The sequence below is a fragment of the Psittacula echo genome (genome assembly GCF_963264785.1).
Source record: "Psittacula echo genome assembly, chromosome: 4".
NCBI lineage: Eukaryota > Metazoa > Chordata > Aves > Psittaciformes > Psittacidae > Psittacula > Psittacula echo.
Window position 1 is genome coordinate 19450897 of NC_137738.1, and position 20000 is coordinate 19470896.

General features: G+C 40.3%; 1 protein-coding gene across 1 annotated transcript in view; it reads left to right on the top strand.

Annotated features, from left to right (window-relative positions):
- BTBD9 (BTB domain containing 9) overlaps window positions 1–19591 on the top strand; it is a 155296-nt gene extending 135705 nt beyond the window's left edge. The window contains exons 13-14 of the transcript XR_013956760.1: window positions 17230–17327; window positions 19565–19591. The gene's annotated coding sequence lies outside the window, so the exon portion shown is untranslated. The remainder of the gene's footprint in view (window positions 1–17229; window positions 17328–19564) is intronic.
- Window positions 19592–20000: the final 409 nt, after the last annotated feature.

Consider the following 20000-nt stretch of genomic DNA (forward strand, 5'->3'; position numbering starts at 1 on the left):
TAGAAATAATAATTTCTAGATCCCAGAGGATGCTTGAGGCATGGTTCCCATTTCAGTTAATGGTGTATTTAGGTTAGAATCCTTAGCTTTTTTTGAACTGATTGTTGTTGTCAGTTGAACTAGCTAAATCAGACAGATATATATATATGTATGTATATAAATGAGCTCCACAAAGCTTTGCTCAGGATTCACAAAAAAGTCCTGTGTCAAGTTTTAGGTGTACCTAAATGTTCATATATATACATATGTTAAATTAAGCTAGTAGCTAATTATTTAGCTTGAATTTAGAATAGCTTCTAAGGCTCCAAAACTGAAAAAAAATAAAATAAAATTAAAATTCCATGCAGGCAGGTGTGCAGTGCTGCTGTTGTGGAGTGCTGACTGTATTTGATGTTTGCTTAAAAAATGCAAATGTCTAAACAAGGTATGGGTGAGCAGGTCCGAAGCTGGGTTTTGCCCAGTTGTTACTTGACTATAGAGAGGTGTATAAAGTAGAGCAAGTTAAATGCTCATCTCAAAGAGGTGCAGTCCAGAGAACACACCTGTATTCCTCCTAGCTACCTTGTATGCTATGGCTTGCAGTGCTTACAAAGTGAGCCTTCATAGGATTTTTGTTAACTGCTGAAAAAAACCTGCAGACTTTTTGTTGGCCCTTCACAAGTTTTCATTGCAAAGCTTTGGCTGAAGTAATGTCAAAGTCCCACCCATATTCCATGATGGGATCTGGGTCTGTGTTTAATTTTGAAAATGTTTACTAGAAAAATAGTTTTAAAGTCACCCTGCAACTTTTCTTAAATAAAGCAAGCCCAAATTAAAAACAGTAGTCTAATACGAGGAAACCGCTACCAATAGAGTGACTTCCAGTACAACTACATACCAGCTTTATAATACTATGTTTAGTTGGTATGATGTGTACAAATGGTGGAAGTGAAGAGTCAGCTCTGCACACGCTTGGCATCAGACATTACTACCCAGCCAGACATCAGAGCATTACTTCTTTTCCTTTTCCTTCCAGCCTAATAGAAGAGTTCAGCTCAATGTTCTGAAAAAAACTGTAGTTGATTCATTACCCAAACGTCATGGAAGTTCAGATCACTTTGGCTAAAATCTGAATGAGTGGCAGCTTCAGCCTGCAAAGGTGTAAAGATGCCTCTCCAGTGCCTCCAGCTATCTTAGGCCCTGGGCTATTGTAGAGGAGGAGAGCTGCACTGTTGGTACAACATAAATACTTTTCCTCATTAGAACTTTTACTCACATATTTTGTATCTGTCATCTTGGCACATCTATTCGGTTGATGCAGATACTCATCCTTTAGTTAAAAGAAAGTAACCTAGTTTCTCATGATTTTCAGAATTACCCAGTGACTCCTGAAAACTGGCAGATATACATCAACCACCTCAGTCTACAAAACCATCATCTACATCAAACACCTCAGTAGTCTGAGGAATTTACAAAAATGACCTGTAGGGTCTTTTACAGCAAATGCTATGTGTCCAAAAAATACCAGGTGACTCCTGTGATACCAAGCAAGTTGGGCAGTATTACTGTTCAGATGGGGGTTTGTGCATCTAAAACTATGTGCCATGTAATCCAAGTGAATAGTTACCACAGCTTCTTTCTGTAGAGGAAGCAGGGAGCTTTCACACCTGCCAGAAACACACAGGAAATCACTTTTGGTTTATATCACTTTGTCACATCGGTTGTCTCTCTACTCCTGAGCTATAGTTACTAGGTGATCTATGGTTAATACCTATAATGTGATAAATGTGTTTAACAGTGGATGTTAAGTCTGTACATAGAAATTTTAGATTGTGCTTTTGAAGCATGGTCAGGCCACAGAATTGGGGTTTTGGCATCTTCTGTAGCTGTCTGTTAGGGTGTTTTAGTTATTTTCAGCTGCTAAGAGATAGTAGAATTCTTCACAGCAGTTTCTCATCGAGATTTGTCATGCTGAGAAACAGCTTTTGAAACAATCAAGTTGGGTTCATTGCTGGAGAATAGGGGCAGATTTCTGCTTTCTGCAGGTCAGGATCCTGTTTTGGTCATTCTGTAAGTTTGTTTATGCCATTTTTAGTAACAAGGGCATTGGTGTTGCATGGTTTGGATCTATTTCAGGAATTATGTCACTGATTTTGAGAGGCAAATACTTTGAGTGAATGCTTTTATGCAGTAATGCTTATGGAACTTCGATGATTAGATTAGAAAAGTATCACAGGAAGAGCTGGAGTTGCAAGGAACCATTCGGGTGAAAGACTCTATGTGTGCACAATGTATGTGTTACCTAAAGTGAAGTGACTGTTTGCGGAGGTGTGTTTCTACATGTCCTTTTTTTTTTAATGTAGGAAGTTTTGTTAAGGAATCTATCACTCATCTGAATGGGAAGCACTAAAAAAAAAACAACAAAAAAAAAGGGGGAGAGAAGTAGAGAGTAAGGCTTTAGTGGGTTTCATAGGACGAGAAACACAAAGAAATGATTCTTGGGGTCTGAGCTAGTTCTGTTTGTCTCCAGTCTTCACAGCTCTTAGTTTTTGCTACATGCTTCCTCCAGTCTTCTTATTTCCTTTCTTTTCCTTTCTAGCATCATAGCACTGTTGCTGTGGTGTTCCCTGGAACTTTCCTCCAAATTATTAAGGATTTGGGTTTAGTTTACTTTTACCTCTGTCATATGCTGAATAAAATATCCTCATCCCCATTCATTCACATCAGACTTTAAAGGCAACAACCAGTAGACTGTCAAGTGCTGGTGAGCAAAATTTAAGTTTGGCTGTCTGTGGATATGGGAAATACTAGCCCTTCTGGAGCTTGTGCTTCCATAAGCTCTTTGCAGTCTGTTTGTTACCCTGGAGAGAAAAATCAGTAAGAGGTTTTGAGTTAAGTAGTAGGTCAAGCTTTGTGCAGGCTTACGTAAGTTAAGTTTGAATATAAATTCAGCACCCACATCCATTAACCTTCTCCAATATCTTGTAAATTTTTCTTTCCTTTCTGCTTTGCTCAATTTCATTATTATCACTGGTTTTCTTCCCAAAGTGTATGTTACTGTTGTTCCTTCAGAGGTCATAAATTAAATAGAAGGAGCCAGGCTAAAAGTTCAGCATTTAATGAAGTTTTTCACTCATTTATCTCAGTGCTCCCCTTTCTTGACAAACAGTAGTTTAAAACTATACAGTTGCATTCCCCTTCTCTGTAGCAATTATCATTGCACCTTGAAAGTTTTGTGCATTACGTCCCTTTCCTTCTTTCTTGTATTTCCTAAACATAGAGTGGTTCTAAACTACCTCAGACCTTGTTGTGAACAGGTACGAGTTTCAGCTAAAGTTTTCAGACTATCGTAGTCTTTGAATGTTGTTTAGGTGCGTGTGTATGTAGCGAAATCAACCTGCCAGACCCTGATTGCATTTTCAGGAATACTGTCTCAGTGAGGTGTGTAACTGGGATGAATTCACAGCTGTGCCCGTTCAGGCTCATACTGATATCTCTTTCAAGAAAACCTTTTCAGGAGCACGACTTCTGATATGGGAAGTGCTTCAACTTTCTGGTCTCAGCTCCTTGAAGGAGCATGATACTGCCTGCACTGGACTACTTTCACCTCTCTTTTGCCATGACAGCCCTCATAAAAATTGCATCGTCAGAACCCTGTTCCGGGCTGTTAGCAGGAGCTGAGCTATTGTATTGGACTGTGCTCATCATAGAAGAATAAACCCCACATGGCATGTTCTGATGACCTTGGTAACATTTTATTCCACAATGGATACGCATTGCCAACCATTTGGGCTAATTAGGTTTCAGGTAAAATGATGGTTGCAGGTTGTGCTGCAGTGATCTGATCAGTAGCTTTGGGAATTGTCTGGTTTTGTAAGTTATCCATTGAACAACCCAGCAAACCTTGTTAGTACCGATTTCCTTTTTACCAGCAGACGTGCACATCATCAAACAAGTATTTTGTAACGTAGCGTTTTCTAATGAGCATCTAAAAAAAGAAGCATTGCAATTATAACCTTGGTAACAATGTGTGCATGTGTAATAAAAGTTACAGAATTATTAAACAACTATATTCTATGCATGCTCTAATATTGTATTAACAGCTGATAAGCAGAGGGTTCTGGAAAGCAAGGAAGGCTGGCTCTGGCTTTCTTTTTTAAGGGTTTCAAAGAGCAGCAAAACTCGCCAGAGCAGATGCAGGACCAGACAATGCTCAAAGCAAATCATAAAGTGAAACTGTTGTGCTTTGTATTTATTTCTTGGGGGACTTTTCTTTAAAGTATTTAACTTCACAGGAAAATATAGAATATATTTAAAATAGTGACAATTAGAAGTGCACCTTTTCATGAATGAGAGGGGTTTGATTTGAGAAATAAAGTGATCCTTTGTGTCTAACTGTTTGTCTGTAGTTCTGTTAAAATAATGGTAGAGCCTATCTGGTGCTGCTCACATACCGCATGTGCGAATAGAAGAGTTTTGGCAGAACTGGAGTGTTTTTTCCAGCATGGTGAGGAAATGAATATCATTATCAATGATATGTTAACTCATAATTCTATGGGTTTAATGTCAACATAGAAAACACTGGTGATTTTCACAGTGACTTTCAGGCTAGTTTGCATCCATGAGGCAATGTGAATGTGGAGAGCCAACAGCTGCCAGAGGTGCTACCAGCATGTGCCACTGTGCTCTCTAGAAGAGGTGTGTGAATGAGTGAATGAGTATTTCACTTTATTTCACTAAAAAGGGGGCAAATATTTTGAGACTTGTAATCTATTTTTAAACAAACCAAAAAAAGATTTATTTTTCAGAGGTGTTTAGCACTTCATTTCCATTGGACTACCATGAAAGGTGGGAGCACTGAGAGTTTGATTTGTCAATATTAGCCATTTATCTGCCTGGCTTATCAGCCTCTCGTATTGAACAGTATTTTTGTAAGCCCTGCCTGGATTTCAGAACTTCATGCCCTAAAGCAGTGACTGTTCTCCAGTAACAATACATTCCTCTATTGTGTAATCTTTTAAGCAGAGGTAGGTATGTTGTGCTGTTCCTTTCATGTATGTATATAACCTTTGTTACCTAGAAAGCTGAGAGGTCAAACTCAAAAGATAGAAGTCGGTACCAGGTTGCAAGATGAAGCTGAGGTACCACAGCAAACCATACAATGCCATAATATAATTAAATGTAATGTTAGATGTAATTTCTTTTTTTCGTGTTGATTAGCCCTACATTAGTTAATAAATTTGGCAGTTATTAATAGATTTTGAGAGTAAAAATGGGATTTTGAAGTGTTGGATCCTGCTGTTCAGTTAAAAAAAGTGGATATGTGGATTTTGGAGCACAAGCTGCCACTCACCTCAGTTACTAAATTGTGACGCTTGAAAGGTGTGGGAATACAGATGCGAAGAAGCCTCACTTAGGAAATATTGTTTGCCTAACAGAGTACAGACTGAACGTAAGCCAGAAAATTGTATGATCCAGGCACTGAGAAGTAGCACAAGCTGAAGCCATCTGCATTCCCAGGCCATGTGTCCAAGTTAAAAAAAAAGTAAATGCTTTTTGCTCGATCTTGATGGATCAGGGCCTCCTGAGGGTTTTGGGGAATTTCCGTTGCAGCCCTCAGGCAAAATTTTGATTGTGTTCAAGATAATGCAATTCATAGCAAGTGTTGGTTATCTTTTACTAGATGAAAAAATACACTTAAAAGCACAGCGAGAAGAAAAAAAAGTTGGATGAGAGCAAAGCTAAGAAGAAACACTCTTTCTCCTTGCTGTGGTAAGATTCCAGTTTATCTTTGTGTGTAGGCTTGTAAAATCACCAGTAACAGGCAGGGATCATGAAGGGAGTGCAGACTGAAGTGGAAATACAGCTTCCTCTCCAAACAGTAGCAGAGTACAGAGTCAGTTTGAATGGTACGGCCTGAGGATTTATTTCAAAGTCATTTCTGATTCTAAGTGATGGACTCACTTGTTAAGGAGCAGTGCCAATTGAAGCTTAAAACACCGTGACACATTGTTTGAGTATGAGGTGGAAAGGCCAGATATATATCAAACCGCAGTCATTTTACGTTCACTATATGGAGCAAAATGCACATAAACAGGACATTTTTGTTACTTACACATTTTGTAATTTACCCTCTAATAACTGCTGCTTAAATATTCTCATAGGCTGCACTAAGCGAATTAAATCTGGAAAGTAAGCAGTGGTTGCCTTGTAGCTTAAGGCAAAAAAGAACTAATCATGTAAGACCTTATTTGAGTCTGTATTTTTGTGCTTTGCCATTCTCTTTCCCTTTTCCTCCCCCATAATATGCCAACTTTCTATAGCTGGAAAAGTGTGGGGTTTGTCTCAAACGCATGAGGACTACTAAGGTGTATAGAAAAAAGTATATCCCATTTAATAAGAGTGGATGCACCACAAAAATATCCATTAATGCAGCTGAGTCATTGGGAAGTTGCATGTGCCTGGTCTATGCAGCGACCACTTTAGTCGCACTCAAAGAGTGACACCTTGTTGTCTGCTTTTTAAGATGTTACATTTGAACATTGATGTTTAAATTGTTTTTTCTTGAAGACTGCAGGACTTGGGGAGAAACTGAAATACTCACAAATCTGCGCTCCCCTCAGCAGCAAACTGACTGCTGCACAGGTTCCCTACTGGCTTGCAGAGAGGATGCAGGCTGGTTGTTACTGATGTGCCAGTGAGAATGCTCCCTTCTGTAGCTCTGTTTGATCAAACATCTCCCTGCACTTTTTGATTGTGAAGTTTCGCAGCACATGCATGGGGGAGAGAGTAGTATTGCTTAGCGCTGAAATACCGCCATCTCTGTTAAATTGGCAAAAGGAGGTAATGTTAGAATATAAAAAGTGTATTTGGGTTCCTATTTGAACAGTTATTTCTTTATGAGAGGACATTGTGCATCCTATGACAGCTCAGTTTCTTGGAGCCTTTGCTGAGCAACAGTCTCCCTGTTCTGGTATCCTGTCTGATGGTAGCCCATAACAGAGTGAGATTCTGTGAATAACCTTACCAAAAGCTTCTTGGAAACCTAAATATAATATACAAACTAGATAATTGGAATCCCTGTGCTCACTGACTTTTTCAAGGGCCCAAATGTATTTGTGAGGTAATTATTTCCTTTACAAAGCCATCCTGAGTTTTCCCATCGTTTGTTTCTGGAGGAATAAACAGATGACCCATGCCTCTGTGCACTGCGGAATAGCTTTTGCATTTTCAGATCTGTCAGGTCATACATACACTTTTACCTGAGACTTGCTTGTCTGTCTCCAGTTTCATTCATAGTCTTTCATGACTACTTATAGTCAGGTGTTTATAAGACTGGAGCTACTGCTTGGGGCCTGCATGTGCTGTATGCAGGTAATCCATGTGCCCCAGCCAGGGAAGTGTGGCTGTGGAATAGCCAAGGGGTTTACTCATCCTCATGGAGAGGTAACTGCTCTCCAGAGCTTCCATCTTCCCTGTCTACCCTTAGCTACTGCCTTGCACCTTTGTTACTCTCAAATTGCATGCCTTAACTGCCTCCTTTGCCTATAGGTCATGCATACTTGCACATATTTCTGCGTAGCTGATGTATACAAATGGGTACAAGCAAATCAGCTGTGTTCATGCACACACTTTGCTAATGAAAGATTCCTAATTTGAATCAGAGAATTTGTGAGCTTCGAAAATGTGGGCTGTTGTATTCTTAGAAAGTTTTGCTGCAGGTTCCAGGATTGCTGCTTGAAACTATATAAAAATCAAAATTGTTCTAGCAACAATGACTCCTAATTGCTCTTGCCTTGGAGACTGCATGAGACCAACTCTGAGCTCTGTTCAGATGTATTCATTTTTGATGAACAGCCATTTTTCAGCCTAATTTCATGGTTTCATTAGGCACAACATGTATGAAGAGATCACACACAAGCAAATGTATTGATATCAATGAGGGGCATGGTAAGAGTATTAGAAATTTGCTTAATGCGCACCTGAGGCTTCCTGGTGCAGTTCTGTAAGTCTGTTCTGTTTAACAAGGCAATTCACTATTGATCTGTCATTCCTATGTCTTAAACTCACACCTTTCAAAAAGTCTTGCTTTTTAACAAGTCTAAAGAAATAAACACTTAAGATGTGTATTTTAAAAAATGAGAATCTGGTACAAATAGATCTGTTTTTGAAAGGTGTGTTCTTTGTGTTACATGGTGTATTATCATAGAATCATAGAATAGTTAGGGTTGGAAAGGACCTTAAGATCATCTAGTTCCAACCCCCTGCCATGGGCAGGGACACCTCACACTAAACCATGTCACCCAAGGCTCTGTCCAACCTGGCCTTGAACACTGCCAGGGATGGAGCATTCACAACTTCCTTGGGCAACCCATTCCAGTGCCTCACCACCCTCACAGTAAAGAATTTCTTCCTTATATCCAATCTAAACGTCCTCTGTTTAAGTTTGAACCCATTACCCCTTGTCCTGTCACTACAGTCCCTAATGAAGAGTCCCTCCTCAGCATTCCTATAGCCCTCCTTCAGATACTGGAAGGCTGCTATGAGGTCTCCACGCAGCCTTCTCTTCTCCAGGCTGAACAGCCCCAACTTTCTCAGCCTGTCTCCATACGGGAGGTGCTCCAGTCCCCTGATCATCCTCGTGGCCCTCCTATGGACTTGTTCCAGCAGTTCCATGTCCTTTTTATGTTGAGGACACCAGAACTGCACACAATACTCCAAGTGAGGTCTCACGAGAGCAGAGCAGAGGGGCAGGATCACCTCCTTCGACCTGCTGGTCACGCTCCTCTTGATGCAGCCCAGGATACGGTTGGCTTTCTGGGCTGCGAGCGCACACTGAAGCTGGCTCCTGTTCATTTTCTCATCGACCAACACCCCCAAGTCCTTCTCTTCAGGGCTGCTCTGCATCTCTTCTCTGCCCAACCTGTAGCTGTGCCTGGGATTGCTCCAACTCAGGTGTAGGACCTTGCACTTGGCATAAACTTCATAAGGTTGGCATCAGCCCACCTCACAAGCGTGTCGAGGTCCCTCTGGATGGCATCCCTTCCCTCCAGCGTATCAACCGAAGCACACAGCTTGGTGTCATCAGCAAACTTGCTGAGGGCGCACTCAATCCCACTGTCCATGTCACCGACAAAGATGTTGAACAAGACCGGTCCCAACACCGATCCCTGAGGGACACCACTCATTACTGGTCTACAGCCAAACACTGGGCCATTGACCACAACTCTTTGTGTGCGGCCATCCAGCCAGTTCTTTATCCACCGAGTGGTCCACCCATCAAATTGATGTCTCTCCAATTTAGAGACAAGGATGTTGTGTGGGACAGTGTTGAACGCTTTGCACAAGTCCAGGTAGATGACGTCAACTGCTCTGCCCCTGTCCATCAGTTTCGTAGCCCCATCACAGAAGGCCACCAAATTGGTCAGGCAGGATTTCCCCTTAGTGAAGCCATGCTGGCTGTCACCAACCACCTCCTTGTTTTTCATGTGCCTTAGCATGCCTTCCAGGAGAATCTGCTCCAAGATGTTGCCAGGCACAGAGGTGAGACTGACTGGTCTGTAGTTCCCCGGGTCATCCATTTTCCCCTTCTTGAAAATGGGGGTTATATTTCCCTTCTTCCAGTCGTCGGGAACTTCACCTGACTGCCATGATTTTTCAAATATGATGGACAGTGGCTTAGCAACTTCATTTGCCAACTCCTTCAGGACCTGTGGATGGATTTCATCTGGTCCCATGGACTTGTGCATGTTTAGGTTTTTAAGATGGCCTCGAACCAGATCCTCTCCTACAGTGGGCCTAGGGTCTTCATTCTTACAGTCCCTGTGTCTGCCTTCCAAGACTTGGGTGGTGCGGTCAGAGACTTTGCCAGTGAAGACCGAGGCAAAGAAGTCATTAAGAACCTCAGCTTTCTCCAAATCCAGGGTAGCCAGTTCTCCCGATAGCTTCTGGAGGGGACCTAAGTTGTCCCTAGTCTGTCTGTTATTCACTACGTACCTGTAGAATCCCTTCCTGTTATTCTTAACATTCCTGGCCAAGCTAATTCTAACTGGGCCTTAGCTTTCCTAACCTGGTCCCTATCTTCCTGGACAACATCCCTGTATTCTTCCCAGGCCGCCTGTCCTTGCTTCCACCTTTGATATGCCTCTTTTTTCCTTCAAATTTTCCTGAGCATCTCCTTATCCATCCAAGGAGGTCCCCTGGCCCTCCTGCTGCTCTTCCTTGTAGTTGGGATGAAACACTCCTGAGCTTGTAGTAGGTGATCCTTGAATATCAACCATGTTGTGGTATTAGACTACGACATAAATATCCTTGTTGTTTTAATTCAGATATCACATTATCACCTTCTGTTATCAACTGCTGAGTGAAAGATATTTTTGTGAAGGTGCTGACATACTGTAGTTTTGTTGCTACTTGCACTTTTCAGACTTCAGCATCACATAACAGAAGTGACTCTTTTACAGATGCGTTTTCAAGCTAATAGTTTCAATATTAATGAACTGATATATGTGGTTTTATTAATATAAGTGAAATTTGTCATAATGCATTTTAGCCATGTTTTAAGCTATACAGCATCAGTGGAAGCTTGCTGCAAATATATAAGCTTACATTATAGTTACATTTTGATTGCTTATTAATGATAATATCAGATGGAAACAGCTATCCTTGGAATTCAATGGAAAGGCGAAAGGAATTACCTATGCTTTTGAGGCTGTCATAGTCGTCTAGGTTAAAACCTACTAGGAGGATAAAAAAGCACTGCTTTTGTAATTGAGGCTGTTAGAAGAAATGTGCTTCTCAGCAAAAACACAGGAGATAACAGTAGGAGTATACAAATTTTCCCAGTCGACAGCTTTCCAGTTAATACGTACACTTAACTCTTTCCCATGTGTTTAATGGTACTGCTTTCTTGCCCTGGTCCCAGCAGCTTTCATTCTCTTTGTGCTGTTGTAACACCAGGGTGGAGGGCTTTCTACTGGTGACAGCTCTGTTCTCTGACTCGCAAGTTCAATCTGCTGAAAGGGAAATAAACCATGTCACTACTACACAAACATTTTCTTTGGCCATGTTCTCATACAGGACTGGTGAAAAGGTTTATTCAAATGGAAGGAAATATAGGTAGCTCTCTTGTCCAAAGCATTGTTCCCAACTGCAGACCTGTAGAAGTATTTGGGCAGAGAACACTGCATACAGAGTTGGTAATTTCAAAGTCTTTAAAACCAACTGGGGAAATTTTTATCACAATAATGAATATTAGTCTGTGATTAGAACAACCAGCACACTCCAGTATTCTTTCTGCTCTTCTGGAATTGGAAGCAATAGTATAAGCATACATAAATTATCCTGCATATTTTATGAGATTTGAATTCATTAAACTGACATTTCTTTACGATTCAAATTAGACTAGGACCCATGGTTTACAGCCAACAAATCTTGTAATCTCCTGGCATTTGCCAGGTTCAGGTTTGACTGATGGTGCGTTTAAGAACTTCTACTGCTATGAAGGCTGCGTGGAGACCTCATAGCAGCTTTCCAGTATCTGAAGGGGGCCTACAAGGATGCTGGGAAGGGACTATTCATCAGGGACTGTAGTGACAGGACAAGGGGTAACGGGTTCAAACTTAAACAGGGGAAGTTTAGATTGGATATAAGGAAGAAATTCTTTACTGAGAGGGTGGTGAGGCACTGGAATGGGTTGCCCAGGGAGGCTGTGAATGCTCCATCCTTGGCAGTGTTCAAGGCGAGGTTGGATGAGGCCTTGGGTGACATGGTTTAGTGTGAGGTGTCCCTGCCCATGGCAGGGGGGTTGGAACTAGATGATCTTAAGGTCCTTTCCAACCCTAACTATTCTATGATTCTATGATTCTACTGTCTCTTGCACTTGCACATAATCTGTCTGAGTGATTGGCCAACATTTAGGATTCCAGTACATGACTAGGGTGATTAAAACACCTGCTCAAAAAGGATGCTGCTATAGCTTTAATGTCCTTGTTAATACTGGCAACCTCAGAAACACAAACTGTAAGTTTATTAATACTCCAGGGCATTTCCTTTCTTGTTTTCCAAGCATTAACTCTGAACAGCTCCCAGTGGTAGCTGTTTAGGGAAATGATTGCCCCAATAACTTAAACACAATGATTTCTAAGCTTAACTATTACACATTTCAGATATTCTTTCAGCAGGAGAAGGAAAGAAGAAAAAGGCAAGGAATATTCATCTTCAGAAAATGATCCTTTGGCTGGATGTATATATATGAAGGGTCTCATGAAAGGGCCTGGTACTTCACTTTAGACTATCATGATCCATAGTCAAGGAGATGCCACATCAACCAACTGACCTACAAGGAAGTGTAGTGTCTGTATGAGTTTTTAAGACCAGAAGATGACAAAATACTTTCTATCATCTGCTTTCCAAGGCTGCAAAATCCTGGTTCACTATTTTGTCAGAGGGAAGTAGGCTGAACACTGAAGTTGGTAGATACCTGTATTATGTGTATTGAATATGATCTCTCTTTGCTGACTGCTGTAGTGGGCACGCCAAACAAACCAAGCTGTCGTGGACAAGACATAGCAGTAACCACATAAGTTTAAGATGCCATAGAGAATACCCCACAGTTCCTTCTAGTAGTCCTACATCAAATTTAGTGGTTGACTTTTATTCAATTGATGTGTTTGTGTAATATCTAAATCCAAAATATCAAATGTTTTCAACTTGATTACAAGTTTGTATTGGAATAACTACAGTACAGCCTCCATCACAAATGTCACTTGCAATGACTCCCTGTTGTTATCAAGTATTAAGGGTGACATAAGATCGCAGTTTCACTAGTAGTCTAACTGAAGACAATATTCTCTGCTAAGTGCAATGCAAAGATGTATTTCAGGTGTAGTTTGGAAGTGTTGGCTGGTCCATTTTATGGTAAGGAAAATATTCTGTTCCCCTGAATTTCTTGTAGAAACTACTAGGTTACAGCTGTTGGTTAGATTTTACTCCTGAGGAAGTGAACTAGCAAGTTGATTTTTCATTTTCTTCTTAAGCGAAAATTAAAATTGCCAATTGCTATTTGACTGAATTTAATCTTAAGGTTGATGGGCAGATTGCAGTCTTATTTTTCTCAAGATTTACAGTTTTCCTTACCTGTATTTCTCCCTACCATGTTTTTCCTTTTCCCTCCTTCTTCAGAGCCAAATTATTAAAATAGAGCAGATACCAACAAACAGAAACAACCCTTCATGCATTCTATTTGTCATGGAAGTGCTAAAATTTCAGCTTTTTAGCGCACTTCACCATTTTGACAAGATGACAATATGATATCACCAGACAGATGACACCAGACAGATGACAATACTAATCCTGCAGCAGGTTCTCAAGGGAGATTTTTATTGTGAAAATTGACATATATTGTATCAAGGTGAACATAACACATTTAGGAAAACAGCAATTTGCTGCTTAGCGCACTTCAGTATATCTCTGGGTCTTTATCGCTGTTGAGTCAGAGTTTCTGCTAATCTGAGCTGCCTCAGAATTTGGGCTCTGGTAAAGCTGGCAGGTCCTTCATGTCAGCTCCCAATTCTGAAGCTGTTGAGATGCTGATAGATAGGAAGTACACAGATGTTTGCTTAATGGTTATTTCCCCAGGGGCTCCTGTCAAAGCTGTTGGCAGGGAAATAGGGGGAATTACCTTGGAAATTGCTAACTCACTTTCACTGGATAATAGACAAAACAAATTTGACCAGTTTGTGAAGGTATGAACTACTTTCAGAAAGACAGGAAACTCTTCCTAGCATAGATGTTGTCACCCATGTGTTGCTCTGTCAAATCAGTTGTATTGCTGCAGGCAGGGACTAGTGTTCAATGCCTCAGTTGAATGAAAGTGTTCTCTAAAACATACACAACTTGTTGAGTGGTCCTGGACAGAAAATAAAAGAGTCAGGAAGTGATTCTGGGATTAAAGAGGGAATGATTAAAAGCCAACAGTTTAATTTTTTGTTCAAAGTACATTTTAAGGAGCCATGGTGATCAGCATGGTATATAATAAAGGAAAATTCTAATTATTCCTTCATGTGATGACTAATTGTCCTGCAATATGAGATCTGATTGTTCTTTTCTTCATGATGCAAATCCTGGTGGTCAGAAGACCAGGCTGTAGGCTGGGGAAGCTGAGATGGCTGTACCCCTGTGGTACATCTGGTGTTAGAAGCATCAGCTTGCAATATATTATGCTGCTGATTTTGCTCCATGGATTACTTGCTGTGCCCACATGTTGAGATGCTTTTAACTCATGTGCAGACTTTAATCTGTCATATTTTTTCCTGGCATTAGCATTTTTTCTGTGACCTGTGTAAGAAACACACGACCCAAACTGAGAGTGTCTAAGCCTTGCTGATGCCTGCCATATGCTGATTTATCCTTAGATATATTTTTCTTTATTTCTCTGATATATTCAACATCACAATCTCCATATGGTTACTGCTTCTTGGTGTATTCCAGTGGGAGTTTATTTTTTGCTCTTCAAAGGTTTGCCACAGAGACTGTCCTTAGTTGAACACTGTTGTGTGCCTGGTTCATCTTATTATTCTCCCTAGTTAGGAATGCATCACAGCTCTGTGTTAAATTGGGGAAGGCTTTTAAAGTTGAATTTCTGAATACTGAAAGCTGTAGAAACACTGAGGAGTGAACAGGAGCATTCAAGGATGGGGGAGCTATTGCAAGCAGGCAGCTTTGACTTCCTACTAACTGCAGCTGACTGTACCATGATTTCCATAGCAAAACTCAGGGAATCACAGTAAAGACACCTCCCCTTTCCCTGAAGTGATCAGAAGTAGTTCATCAGCATGCTTAAGGCTCATCCTGCTGAGGGCAACACAAATCAAAGAAGTCAGAAAGTCACGCTGGCAACAAATCCTAAAAAGGAGTCCAAAGAAAAGCAAACTAAGTGGGATGCTTCAGGATAAGAGCAACACTCTGCTCCTATGCAATGGTTTCCACTGCTGAAGAATCATAGAATCATAGAAGCATAGAATGGTTTGGGTTGGAAGGGACCTTAAATACCATCTAGTTCCAACCCCCCCAGCCACAGGCACACACCTTCCACTAGACCAGGTTGCTCAGAGCCCCATCCAACCTGGCCTTGAACATTTCCAGGGATGGGGCATACACAATTTCTCAGGACAACCTGTTCTTGTGTTGCACCACCCTCACAGAAAAGAATTTCTTCCTAATATCCAATCTAAATCAACCCTCTCAGTTTAAAACCACACCCCTTGTCCTAGGAACCAATTCAGAGCAGCTGAAAAAAAAAAAAAAAAAAACACCCTCAAAAAACCCCAAAAAACACCCCAACAAAAAACCCAAACCAAAACCCAAACAAACAAAAAACCAAAACACAGTAAAAATCCCCAAAGTAGATGTAGCTTTTGCCAGTTCCTAGTAGACGTGGCGCAGTACAACATAGTATGATTTATTGCATTCAGACATCTATTTGATTTTTTTTATTCTTAGCCATAGTAATAAAGGAGTTTCATATAATGTCTTATTACAATGGCATCACATATTTGAAAGCAACACTGTGAAAATGTCACCATGAGTTTGAGAGTCACGGTGTATGCATAGCATCAACAAAGATGAATTAATGGTAATAAACAACATTAGTGAGAGAAGCTTATTACCTTAACTGCCTTTGGATTATCTTCCCTGTGGTTTCAAAACAGAAAATGTGTAAACAGCTGTCGTGTTCTGCCCCTCAACCCCCCAAATTCACTTTTCTTCCTTTCTCCCTCCTCCTGTTATTCAAAATCAGGCAGATGGTGGGTTCCCAAAGGCTATAAATCAAGAAAAGGTATAGCCTAAAGTCTGTGGCATATGCAGTATGTATAGATATTGCCTATACACTATTAGTACTTCACACCTCTAAAGCATCGGATATACGGTAGCATTAAGATAGCAAAAATAGGAATAGTAGAGTAATAAAAACAATAAAAAAACCAACTCTTCAGAGTTTTTTTCTGAGAATAAGCAACTGGTTATAGATATTGATTGTACAACTACTACTGTATAAGCCTAACTGTTCACCTGCTTTTCTGGATAAAAAGCCTATGGATATATGAATATATGTACATGTATATATGAAAAAGTGCAGGAGCACACATGAATACTTTCTTCCATCCAGCTCCCCAAGTCTCTAAGCTAACTTGCAAATACATACTAAAGCTCTAACAAAGTAGCTAAACCAGGGAAAGACAATGTATTATATTTATCCAGAATTCAACTCTTCCAATTCTGCCTTGCACATATCACAGTGTTTGGCAATGTTTTGGCATATTGTGAATGGCTGCAAATCCTGGAGTTCTGTAGTGACATTATTCAGTAAGCGCCAGTGTATTACATACTAAATCATAGAGTTTTACCGAAGAATTTGCAGTATCAGCTGCTTTCCTGCATTGTTTGTATTTATGGGGAGTGTTCATCAGTGATAGATAAGGTCAGTTTGTGCTGCTGTTGTCAGTGCCCAGAGATAGAGAATGCAGTGATTTCTCAGAAATTCTTTCTGCTTCATGCTGGCCTATGTCACCTGGAAAATGGACTCTGGCTTAAGCAGTCAACAGAGTGTCACAGCCAGTGCAGATTCTAGGCACATTTTAGAAATACTTTTGATCTCATAACTGCACAATGGTCTGGTTTACTCTATTTACTCTTCATGGAAACTGTTAAGTTTTCTGCCTGGGCACTTGAGTACCACAGGAAGGAACACTGCCTGTGCCCAGCTAGGTTAGATTGGCCTAGTGAGTTAAGAGTGTAACATTGAACTCTATGGCTGAATCAACATTAGTTTCTATAATGTTGCAGAAAATGCTTGGAATAAAACTCCATATAAAATCAGAAGGGCAAGTATCAGTGTCCCAGCAATGGCAAAATTAAGTGTCTGAAAACCACGAAAACAGCGGAATGTGCACGGCTTAATGGCAACTTCTTTCCCATAGAGCTGGTATTTTCACAAAACAAAGGGATCTTTAAATACTCTCTACTTATATGGGTGACAGCCTACTAGCAGATCCATATAAATAAAATATTGTAAAAGTATTATGTTTATAGGATTTCCTAACAGTTCACATACCTGCAATCTTTAAGTCAAACCCAGCATCCTTTATATGAGAAGTAAAACTGGTAGAGATGTGCGTTAATGAAAGCCCATGAAATTGAGAATCATTGCCATGTTTTGTTTTCTTCTTTTTTATGTGTTTTTTTGTTCAGTCACCTCAATGTATTCTAAACACCTCTGCAGTGCAAAATACATTATGGGATTTCTGTCTCAAGGAACCTGAAGTCTAATTTCAATGACAAAATAACAGGTAAGATAACAAAATAATAGATCTGTGGCAAAAAAAACCCTTAAATCTGTGCAAGCAAATGAAAAAGAAGTTGATTTTTATATACCAGAGACTGGATTATATATTTAAAGGATCTTTCCCAAATGTCTATTACATGAAAATGTAAACCACAGAACAGTAGTCTCTCTCAGTAGAAAACACAGTATCCTGTTTTCATTGCAGTTTTAAATCTAGAGAAAGCAGCTAGTATATTCCATCCTGGGATGGCCTTTCCTCAAGATTTTGTGTGCTAGTATGTGTCATGAAAGTGGCTATCCTGCAATATAACCAGCAAGGATCAATACGGTATCTCAGCTTGGTGACAGACTGTTTTACCATGAATTGAGTTGCTTTAACGTGCCCTGTAAACATAGCTGAAAGGCTGTCACACCTGACAATCCCTAAATTCAGAAGAGCCTTGGTCTTTGTGAGAATCTTTTTGCTTGACAAGTGCGCTAATTCGTGATTAAAGGAAATGAGGAGGCTCAGCACATGAAGCAGAGTGGGAGGAAAATGCTGGCATTAAGATTAGCAGTTGGTAAAAGTACGAACTTGAAATAATTGCGCTGTTCTCCATGTTCATGGCCTCTTTCTATTCAAGCTATACTCTTCTTTTGATGACAGAAAGAGGCTAACTAACCCACCAGCTAGCCTGAGATCTGTAGGAATTTTGTGCACTCTGATCAAGAGAAAACACACTCTAATGGCTATAGCAGGGGAACCTCAATAAGAAAATTTGCTCAGAATCTCAAATTTTGTACCTCAGCCAAAACAAAGAGAAAACTGAACAGCTGTGGCAAAAAGCGGATACAGGAAGCCAAAAATCCCAAAGAAGCTTATTTTAGGAGAAACTGAAGTGAAACAAAATGTGCATGCAAATGTGCTTTCTATTAAATCAGTTTGAAGGAAATCATGCACATAAATGGGGGAAAAAGGACAGCCAAGGACTAGGGAGTAGAGCTAGAAGTGGAGAAGTAGTAGTCATAATCAGCTAGTTCATAAAAATTATTTACTGTTATTTCCCTCCAAAGTGGTGTTTTTCCTGAACATGAAAGGCCCAAGCTATCAAATGTATTACAAAGTACAGTTAATTAATTTAGCACCACTGCTAGAGAAACCAGTTCATTTTTCTCTGTGTCAGGTGGCCTATCCAGTATACATCCTTGGCAATCTGCCTGGCCATTCTCAAGCCTCTTGGAAACGGAAGACAGGCCCCACTCCAGATTGATTCCATCTTATCTGTGTGTAAATAAGTAAAGCATCAGAGACAGAAAATGAGCCAAGAATGAGACTGTGTTTGATAGTCATATCTTAACAGTTTTTCATCTTTAGAATCTCTTGCAAAATGCATTCAGCTAAGAATGGAAATGTGCGTGCTGAGCTGCGGCAGTTGCACTGCTTGGCAAATTTGCAGATCTCAGCTGCCATATTTGTTCTTCCCATATACATAAATACTATCAGATAAGAGATGAGAGAGAGATCCTATAGTAGAATTTCCATTATAAAAGGTTTAATGGGGAAACTTGTGAGATGAGAAGCCTATACAAGTACTATTTGATGCACCAGAGAACACAATATGATATACCCAATGTCTGTGTCCAGTGCAGGTCTGAGTTCAGTCAAGCTTATTATCTGGCCATATCAGAGCTAAGTAGGCTCTTGCAGTCACACTAGTATTCTCCAGTCTTCCAGAAAGACAATTCATTAATCCAGCACAGTGTTAGCCCGGATCTTAGTAAAATGAATATGTAACCAACCACTGAAATCAGCTCCTTTGTCATCCTGAAGACTTTAGGGGAGAGCTGTATTTTCACTACAACAATGTAATAGACTACCCTGATTTTCTAATGGGTAAAGAAAAACTCAACACCAGCATATGCCTCCTCCTCCCCTGCCCAAATGACTTTATTTTTCATCCCTTAGATAGAGAAGGACCCGAAGATTTTAGTGGGTGATGAGTTAAAATAAGTAGCTCTCAGACAAAGCAAACAATCCAAAATTGATCGATTTCCAGCTCTAGATGTTCTTGGGAAAACACAGAAGCTGAAGTTAAAAGGAGAGGTGGGAGGATAGTTCTGTAATAAAGGACTAATTACTCTGGTTTCACAGAGCTTGAATGTAGAGTACAATTTTCTTTCCTCCTTTGGACTCAGTGTGTATGAGCTAGTGCAAAAGACTTTTAGGTGTGTAACTTTAGGCATCTCAACCTGACATTACAGATGCAGAAAACAAAAGCAAACCCAGCCTCCCTTTCCAATGCCTGTCCAAACCTGGGAACACAAAAAGCCGCTGGAAGACTTCATTTTACCTGTTCAAGGATATTGAGAATTATAATGCCCGGAGTGGTAAAACAGCAACCAGACACAACAGGTGAAGGGCCCCACGTAGAAGACACCAAGGATAAGTACCTAACTCATAAAAACAGCTCTGGGTTCAGCACTGAGCACTGCAGTCATAAATTCATTAAAATGTTGCGGTTCTGATGATGCCTCTAATTTTTTAAAAGATAAAGTTATAGCGCTTGTCTAGAAACCTGGACAGCTGAGCTCTAGCTTCTTCACCTAAAGGACCATCAGGTGTCTTCCAGGAGAGTGCCATAAGATGACATAAGGAAAGCTGTAGAAAAAAGGCACCCTTCTCCGGCCTGTTAAAGGT